The 10,613-nt window shown below is 35.1% G+C and overlaps 1 long non-coding RNA gene across 3 annotated transcripts in view; it reads right to left on the bottom strand.

Moving 5' to 3' along the window:
* Nucleotides 1-671: 671 nt before the first annotated feature.
* The window catches only part of LOC144313025 (uncharacterized), a 99,141-nt gene continuing 89,199 nt past the window's right edge, over nt 672-10,613 (bottom strand). For all 3 annotated transcript variants that reach the window (XR_013378698.1, XR_013378699.1, XR_013378700.1), the window contains one exon: nt 672-1,265. This is a non-coding gene — a long non-coding RNA (uncharacterized LOC144313025). The remainder of the gene's footprint in view (nt 1,266-10,613) is intronic.

Here is a 10,613-nt window from a genome sequence, read left to right as displayed (position 1 = left end):
GAGATGTAAGCTCAGTCACAGCTTTGGAACCAACTCATGATGTAGTCTTTGACAAATCTCTGTATCTCTAAACCTTTTGAAAAATAGACTAAAGATATCCTCAGGTCCTATAATTGTAAAAGTTCAATGATCCATGTGTTAATGACATGTTTTAAGGGGGTTACTCTGGAATAAGCCCCTCGAGGAACATACTTATTGTAAGATTTAATTTTGATTTAATCTTATCCCATACACTGCACAGGATATAACATAGGCTAAGACTTTATGAGAAATATAGAAATACTCTCATGATGGGCTCAAAGGTTTATCATGATGGCTACAGCTTACTGTACTGGAAGAACTATCCTTGGAATATAGAACATAACAGCTTAATACCATCTTATAGGTTTGTTCAGAATGGTTTTGTTTCTTGAACAAAAAACTGGCTCCAGTAAAAAAGAAATTATAGGGAAGGGTCTTGTTACCTACAGAGGTAGGGAGCTATATAGACTCAAGAACACTATTTCTCTTTAAACTGATGCATATGCTTTCATTAAAAATAAAACAGCATGGAAGATTTATGAAAATACACAGATTTACTTAAAAACTCAAGGGCAATGAAGCCAAAACAAATGCTATAATCATAAATGAAGATCCTGCCTTGCTATGTGCTTTATCTTAGCCATAAAGAAAACTTTTATCTATTTATATTCAGTGTGCTCCTATCATTTTGTTTATTTAGACTTACATGTAACAGTATTTTGCCTACTTATCACTACCATTGCTTATAACTCCTTTTTAAAAGCCAGGTTGACATCAGAGACCCAAATTTCATCCATTTGTTAATCTTTTGGCACCACATTCTGGGAGGTCAGTATCTGGTCAGGGTCTTCTGTTTCATATGATATGCAATATTTGCATCACGTGAATCTGATCTAAATGCCCAGCCTTGGAAATCAATCTAAAGAGGCCATTTGGCTTACAAAAATACTACTTGGCCAACAGAATATACACTGGTCCAGCACACAGAAACTAACATTTTACTTATCCCCCCCAGTCACACAGAGCCATGGAAGAAAGAAATAAGGAGCATTACCTATGAAGTATGTTTGAGGCAGTGATATGTTACTCCAAAAGAACTGACTGTCACTATTTTTCTCTATCTTGTATTCTTTGTGTCTTGAAGGTTTTAGGGTCTCCAGGAATTTCCTCTTAAAATTCAGTTGCCTGGCGACAGGGGTACGGGTCCAGGGTGGGTGGATCATCATAGCAACCCAAGAGTTGAACTGAAGGATAAGAAAATAAAAACATACACTAAAGGAGGATGTGACAAAATCACCAAAAATCAACACCATCTCAAAATATTACCTCATATTATTATTAATATATATTATTTATTCCTGCGAAAAATGCAAACCCTTTTGCCTTCAGTACACACTAGTGTACTGTGTACTGTGTTATTTTTCTAGTTTCAAAAAATAAGCAAAACATCTCCAAATGATAATAGTTGAAGACATGTCTTATTTTCTCCTACTGACTTAGCAATTTTCTGAGACATCAATAAAAAGCCATCCTATTTGGCCATTGTTGGAGCTTTCCTCTACACTGGGACAATTAACAATAATTAAGAAAATGTGAATGTATAGATCCTTTACATCTTTGGTTAGGTTTATTCCTAGGTATCTTATGCTTTTGGGTGCAATTGTAAACGGGATTGACTACTTAATTTCTCTTTCTTCAGTCTCATTGTTAGTGTATAGAAATGCCACTGATTTCTGGGCATTGATTTTGTATCCTGCCACGCTACCGCATTGCTGTATGAGTTCTAGCAATCTTGGGGTGGAGACTTTTGGGTTTTCTATGTAGAGTATCATGTCATCGGCGAAGAGGGAGAGTTTGACTTCTTCTTTGCCAATTTGAATGCCTTTAATGTCTTTTTGTTGTCTGATTGCTGAGGCTAGGACTTCCAGTACTATGTTGAATAGCAGTGGTGAGAGTGGACATCCCTGTCTTGTTCCTGATCTTAGGGGAAAGGCTCCCAGTGCTTCCTCATTGAGAATGATATTTGCTGTGGGCTTTTCATAGATGGCTTTTAAGATGTCGAAGAATGTTCCCTCTATCCCTACACTCTGAAGAGTTTTGATCAGAAATGGATGCTGTATTTTGTCAAATGCTTTCTCTGCATCTAATGAGAGGATCATATGGTTCTTGGTTTTTCTCTTGCTGATATGATGAATCACATTGATTGTTTTACGGGTGTTGAACCAGCCTTGTGTCCCAGGGATAAATCCTACTTGGTCATGGTGAATAATTTTCTTAATGTACTGTTGGATCCTATTGGCTAGTATCTTGTTGAGAATTTTTGCATCCATGTTCATCAGGGATATTGGTCTATACCCTCAAAACTATAGAACACTTCTGAAAGAAATTGAGGAAGACACAAAGAGATGGAAAAAGTATTCCATGCTCATGGATTGGCAGAATTAATATTGTGAAAATGTCAATGTTACCCAGGGCAATATACACGTTTAATGCAATCCCTATCAAAATACCATGGACTTTCTTCAGAGAGTTAGAACAAATTATTTTAAGATTTGTGTGGAATCAGAAAAGACCCCGAATAGCCAGGGGAATTTTAAAAAAGAAAACCATATCTGGGGGCATCACAATGCCAGATTTCAGGTTCTACTACAAAGCTGTGGTCATCAAGACAGTGTGGTACTGGCACAAAAACAGACACATAGATCAGTGGAACAGAATAGAGAACCCAGAAGTGGACCCTGAACTTTATGGGCAACTAATATTCGATAAAGGAGGAAAGACTATCCATTGGAAGAAAGACAGTCTCTTCAATAAATGGTGCTGGGAAAATTGGACATCCACATGCAGAAGAATGAAACTAGACCACTCTCTTTCACCATACGTAAAGATAAACTCAAAATGGATGAAAGATCTAAATGTGAGACAAGATTCCATCAAAATCCTAGAGAAGAACACAGGCAACACCCTTTTTGAACTCGGCCACAGTAACTTCTTGCAAGATACATCCACGAAGGCAAAAGAAACAAAAGCAAAAATGAACTATTGGAACTTCATCAAGATAAGAAGCTTTTGCACAGCAAAGGATACAGTCAACAAAACTAAAAGACAACCTACAGAATGGGAGAAGATATTTGCAAATGACATATCAGATAAAGGGCTAGTTTCCAAGATCTATAAAGAACTTATTAAACTCAACACCAAAGAAACAAACAATCCAATCATGAAATGGGCAAAAGACATAAAGAGAAATCTCACAGAGGAAGACATAGACATGGCCAACATGCATATGAGAAAATGCTCTGCATCACTTGCCATCAGGAAAATACAAATCAAAACCACAATGAGATACCACCCCACACCGGTGAGAATGGGGCAAATTAACAAGGCAGGAAACAACAAATGTTGGAGGGGATGCGGAGAAAAGGGAACCCTCTTACACTGTTGGTGGGAATGTGAACTGGTGCAGCCACTCTGGAAAACTGTGTGGAGGTTCCTCAAAGAGTTAAAAATAGACCTGCCCTACGACCCAGCAATTGCACTGTTGGGGATTTACCCCAAAGATACAGATGCAGTGAAACGCCGGGACACCTGCACCCCAATGTTTATAGCAGCAATGGCCACGATAGCCAAACTGTGGAAGGAGCCTCGGTGTCCAACGAAAGATGAATGGATAAAGAAGATGTGGTTTATGTATACAATGGAATATTACTCAGCTGTTAGAAATGACAAATACCCACCATTTGCTTCAACGTGGATGGAACTGGAGGGTATTATGCTGAGTGAAGTAAGTCAGTCGGAGAAGGATAAACATTATATGTTCTCATTCATTTGGGGAATATAAATAATAGTGAAAGGGAATATAAGGGAAGGGAGAAGAAATGTGTGGGAAATATCAGAAAGGGAGACAGAACGTAAAGACTGCTAACTCTGGGAAATGAACTAGGGGTGGTAGAAGGGGAGGAGGGAGGGGGGTGGGAGTGAATGGGTGACGGGCACTGGGGGTTATTCTGTATGTTAGTAAATTGAACACCAATAAAAAATAAATTAAAAAAAAAAAAAAGAAAATGTGAATGGTGGCAGAATGTAATCACCCTCTTCCTGATCCTGTTTTTCGGGGTGTTTCTTTAAACTCCCACAGTTTGTCCATTAATCCAGTGGTGTTCAAATGGCTTTACAGATAATTACATTCCCAAATTTTCAATTTCCATATATTCTGTTTACTAAAGCTGATCTGCCTAAGAATATGCCTATAGTGCTCTTTCACAATCTCCTCCCTCTTTACAAAGGACAGATGGAAGTTTTTACCCACACAGAATCTTACCAGCTCATGGTTCATGACCCACAAATGTAAAAGCTTCTGGGACACCAAACAAAGAAACTTTTTCAAATATCTGCATTGGTACTAAGAAAATGAATTATTCTAATGACAATGTAACTAAACCTTTTTTAAATCAGGTTGTCGTAACCTGTCTGCTTTTTGGCAAAATTGGGAGACCAAAATCAACTTGTCAGCTCATATAGATCATTAAAATCAAGCAACAAACAGTACCCATAGATACATAAATTGAGTGGGAAATTACATGCCCTATGTATCTTACTAGTAGTAAGGGTATTTCCAATAAAATTTTACTTTCTTTGTTAATAATTATCAAAAATTTAATATATTTATTTTGTTTTTATTAACCATGCACTGACAATCACTTGTAGTGATAAAGCAATCCAGAATGATGTTTTTAAATACTTTGTGCCTTATGGTCACAGGAAATTAGTTTTTAAAATTAATTTACTATCATAGAATTGAATACATACATATCTTTCTTAAAGGGTATATAATAAGTGGTCCATAAACAACATTAAAAATAGAGCTATTTACATTATGACTTCTGAGAGAAAAATGGAACAAAAAATTGAAGTTTTAGGAGAAAGAGTTATAAATTTTCCAACTGTTAAGAAGAGCTTATTCCTGTATTTTTAGAACAGATTGTTGCATTTTTCTTAATTTTTTAAAGATTTTATTTATTTATTCATGAGAGACACAGAGAGAGAGGCAGAGACATAGACAGAGAGAGAAGCAGGCTCCTCACAGGGAACTCAATGTGGGACTCGATCCTGGACCCCCGCATCATGCCCTGAGCCAAAGGCAGATGCTCAACCACTGAGCCACCCAGGGGTCCCAGATTATTGCATCTTAGTTGATAATTGCATTTATATGCCATTGGACACAATTTAAAAAATGACACAATAGTTTTATATTATGTCAATGTTTATAATACAATGACAATTGCATCATTTGTAACTATTTCTCTTATAATGAGAATTTTGGATGCCAATTTAAAAATGTACAAGGAGATACATAATTTCTCCAAATTCTGTCAGAAGAGCAAATTGTTTGATACCACCACATTTGCCAATAGTGAGGTAATTTTGTGGCACACTGAGTGGGTTATAAGAATGTTTGGAAAGCACAATATGCCTTGAAAGCTCAGAAGGCCCAATGGCACCATCTTTTCTTCCACCATCCAAATGCCCAGATATACTCAGAGGTCTCACTGGTATCTGAAAAACTGTATGTGATTTCTTTTTCAAAGACTTAACACATATTTTTACTCTGTTATCAAAGGATGGACAATATTTCACTAAATCTTACCTGAAATTAGTTAGTAATTTTAATTTTTAAACAGTTATCATCATCACCAACAAAGTGTCATTTGGAGATGTGAACCCTTAGAATAGAATACTCTCTCAGGAGTCCCTAGTCCCAGCTCAGCCACTACCAGCTGAGTGAATTTAGGCAATTCTGGTAAACTCTGCAATCTCAGTATTTTAATCTGCAAAAGTAAGAAAATATTTGCTTTTCTATATCACTGGGTTTTTCTAAGAAAAGTTGTGCTACTTCTTGCTAGATGGCTAAGATCTATATAAAGTGAAGTTATTTTAATTATTATCATTTGACCAAAAATTATTACTAATTATTTACTATCCCTCTAGCACTATGCTAAACCCTACTGGGAAACAGAAATATAAGATCCAATTTCCATCATTAAGAAAATTCTAAACTAGTTGGAGGACAAAAGAGTGAGGATGCTGGTACAGTAAGAATAAAATAACATAAGATAAAAAGCAATAGTGTTGGTTTGACATTCATCTTTCTCAGTTTGTTATGCAATAAAGAGGACATTCCCTGGCTACCACTGACCAATCCACTGAAGAACACATCCCATGAACTTAAAAATATGTTTTCTGCCTTTCAACATAAATATGAACTATAAGAAAAAGAGAGCTAGCTAGAGCTCTTATCATCTCAACTTCCCCCAAATTAAAGAGACTTAAATATAAAGCAAAGTCTTTTTTCAGTTTATACAAATATTTACATATTATTTTGAAGTTTAGGGCTTTTATGAAGAGAAAATTAAGTGAAAACATGACACTATTTATAAAAGGTAGTCCCCTAAAATAGAAACAATAAAAAACAATTAGATTTGCTCCATTTATTGATTTAAAACATCTTTAAAGAACAGTGTAGAATACGAAACAGCAAGTCTCTATCCTCATGGAGCTAATATTCTAGCAGAAGAGGAGAAACAAAAACAAGTAAATAAAGTATTTCTATTTAGAAAGTGACATGGGGGTGGGTGAGATACAAAGGTCTAGGAAAAGAGTCAAGAGGCGTAGAGACCCAATGTCAAGGTCAAAAGGCTTCAACCAGAAATACAGTCAGTATATCCAAATCATTGAGAAATGTGGCTGAAGCATAAAGGAGAGAACAGGGAAAAGCTTGGGCCAGACCAAGTAAACTTTTGTAGGCTGAGGTACAGAATTAGTATTCTAAGTACACTGTGAAGCCGCTGGAGTATTTTAAGCAAGAAAGTTATATTACTTGGAATATGTTTTTAAGAGATTATTCTGGCAGATTTGTTGATGAAGGAAATGGTGAGAATATTCAGATCTATATATGTCGTTTAAAAAAAAAAAAAAGCCAGCCTTAACAAAAGAGGGCAAGGGGGGAAAGATGGGAGAGAGAGTAAGGGATGAGACAGCAGAGAAATGTCTGAAGTGTTCTACCCCACAATGTCAGTACATGGCACCATTTCAAAGCAGTTTGTCCTTAGAAATGGATCTTCCTTTCCTTATACCTTTCTCCCTCTTACTCTAGATTCCTTAAGTACTCACTGACCTTATTTGTCTTCTAGCTGTCCAAATATCTTCACTACTATACCGAATGTGCCGAATTAATCAACTATTTCTTCTGTGAGCCCCATTAAAAAAAATTATTCTCTCAATGAAGTTTACTTCAGCTAGGTGTTAGAAGGAAAGCACTCTGATTTTACTAACACTAAAATGACAGTCTTCTAACAATTTCAAGTATATATGCCACTTTAAAAGCTTGTTAAAATACATGAATAGCGATTGAGAATGTTCACACAACTATGCAATAAATTTTTTGCAAGATTTTTAATTATTTATTTGAGAGAGTGAGTTAGTGAGAGAGAGCACAAGCAGGGGGCAGGGAGCAGAGGGAGAGGGAGAAACAGGCTCCCCTCTGAGCAGGGAGCCCTATGTGGGGCTGGAGCCCTATGTGGAGGCTTGCTCCCAGGACCCCAGGATCATGACCTGAGACAAAGGCAGATGCTTAACTGACTGAACCACCCAAGTGCCCCTATGTAATGAATTTTATAGAGTATGAAAGAATGGTAGGCATAGGCAAAAAGGTGATGAGGGGCAGTATCTATGAAATTCACCTCTATCTAATACAGTATCTAGCATAGTGCCTAATACATTGATACTTAAGAAAGAATGAATTAATACACTTTATATAATGTATTTATTTATTAAAAAATAAGAGCACCTCTTCTACTTATAATGTCATCACTTCAGTATATTTCTCTACTATTAGTTCCAGAAAACAGACAACAGAAAAGTGTAGTTTCAGAAATTAACTGTTCTACCAAAAAAGAAAGCTATTAATGCTTGACTACCTCACTTAAGGACAAGTTCGACTAACAGTATTCTATGCTATTGATAGCTGAACTTAGTGACTCAATAAATCATAAGTTTAAAATGTAAAGCAAATTATAATGCTAGTAATTTTTAAGACATGAAGAGATAAATAAGGAGAGGAAATTAAATTAAAAAATGTTAAGTAAGTCAGCACACTGATGTCTCGTGCAAAATCCTATGGGGAAAGGAAAAGATATTCCAAATTTATTTGAAGATTAACTACATATTTAGATAGCCTTGATCATCTTATAATGATCTATTTAGGTAGCACTTACATTCTGAGAGGCACATGAATTCACATAACTACTTATCAGTCAATTCTTTTTGTAATTATAGAGTCAGACCAGACACTTGCTCCTACCAAGATGCTGTAAGTAATCCATGGTACAAATCAATAGGAGACACTAGATCACATTTGTGTTTCCAGAATAATTACCCCTTATTTTTCAGTGTCACCTGGAAATAAAGAAAGTCACATAAATAAATTTTGATATACCTGAAACTTATGTTTAAATGTTAAAACGTGTTCTATTTATTTTCTAATACAGTGAAACATTTGACTGTTCTCCAACAGAAGACATGTCATAATTGGAGCTTTTGATTCAAATCATGATTGTGAATATCATTCATTTTATTTTAACATCTTCAATGATGAAGTATGAAGTGCCAGTTGTTCCTGTACTCACTACCTCAAGAGTACCCTTTCCCCTCACTTGACAATAGCTATAAAAAGTAAACCTTCCTTTTTACCACCACCTAACTTGCTGCTTCCAGTTACCAATAAATTAGGAAATCATGTTATCACTGATAAGTATTATGAGAAAATCATCTAAATTGATACCACTATTTTCAATTCAAATATATAACTACAGAGCGTTTTACTTCTTTTTGCTTTTATCTCTTTATCTTATACTAAAATTACTGATTTTCATATAATTATGATATCCCCAGGGTCCTGGGATTGAACCCCCATGTAAGGCTCCCTGCTCAGGGAAAAGCTGCTTCTCCCTCTCCCCCTTCCTCCCTACTTATGCTCTCTCTCAAATAAATAAATATTTTTAAAGTATTAATATATTATTACAATATGATTACTAAAGACAGTTTAACCTTGTCTTTGCAGTTTGTTTTGGCCATAGGATATATCTCACTAGCAGTGTGAAGTCAAATTATTTGGTTTTAAAATCCCTTAAAATAACTCCTCTTCATGTGATTAAGTCAGCAATGCAAAAAGTAGGTACATCAGGTTTCATTTTACTTGTGATTTTAGGAATTTTTCTTTTTTTTTTAAGATTTTATTTATTTATTCATGAGAGACAGACAGAGAGAGAGAGCGAGAGAGAGAGGCAGAGACACCAGCAGAGGGAGAAGCAGGCTCCATGCAAGGGGCCCAACATGGGACTCGATTCCGCGTCTCCATGATCAGGCCCTGGGCTGAAGGCGGCTCTAAACCGCTGAGCCACCCGGGCTGCCCAACTTTTTTTCTTTATTTAATTCTCTCTTATAATTACATAAAACATTTCAGTGGTTAGGCTGAGTTCGATCTACAATATCATGTACATTCGGAGGTTTCTATTTTCTACCCCTATTGTCTCTATCGTGTTCCCTCCATCTCACTAAACATTTTTATTAGTTTCTGGTTTATCCTTTCATTTTTCTTTACTCCTTAAATTTTATTTTCAAATAATTTTCTGTTTTCAGAAAAGTTGCAAAAATAGAGGTCTATATGCCCTTCATCGAGCTTTGCCCAATGTTGACATCTCACATAACCATTGTACATTTGTCAAAAATGAAAAATTAACAACTGGTACACACTATCAACTAAATTATAGACTTTTACTCAGATATCACTAGTTTTCCCATTAATGTCCTCTTTCTGATCCAAGATCTAATCCAGGATATCTCATTTTATTTACGCCATTTTTATAAAAGTAAGGTAACTAACATATATTTTTATTTTATATTTATTTATATAACTCTTTCTTAGATAAAAGGTAGAATACTATATACATCTGTCTTCTTTTTCTTCTTTAAATTAACAGTATATCCTGAAAATTATTCCATAGTAGTATTTATATTTTTCATTCCTTTTTATATTAGTTTGTATTCTATTGTGCAGATATGTTATGGTTTCATGTCTTCTACATACAAAAACTTTAGCTGTTCAATAATAAACTTAATCACTGTGGAGAATTGTTTTGAATAAAATGGTAAATTTCTAAAAAACAGTCATGTCCAGAGCCTAATAATTAAGAACCCAAAGTGTAAGTGATTACATGACTAAACCTTACAACAGAAGTTGCTACCATAAAGATCACTACTGAAAAAGTACAAGCAACATGTTTAACTTTTTTCTTTCACTGAACATAGATTACTTCTTAGTATGTTCCTAAATCCATAAAATAAAATGCATAGTTAAAAATAAAACTAATTATAGTGAAATACACTTATCAAATCACTAAATAAATTTGCAAGATAGTAATATGTGTGTATATAGTAGCAGTCTAATAACCACCAATTCAAAGTAATCATGAATATAAATCATGTTTTAAATTTTATGCAAATTTTATTATGCGACTTGAAAATATTTGTTACTC

The sequence above is a fragment of the Canis aureus genome, chromosome 4 (assembly GCF_053574225.1).
Source record: "Canis aureus isolate CA01 chromosome 4, VMU_Caureus_v.1.0, whole genome shotgun sequence".
In the NCBI taxonomy this organism is placed as follows: domain Eukaryota; kingdom Metazoa; phylum Chordata; class Mammalia; order Carnivora; family Canidae; genus Canis; species Canis aureus.
This window is presented reverse-complemented; position numbering and strand designations above follow the sequence as displayed.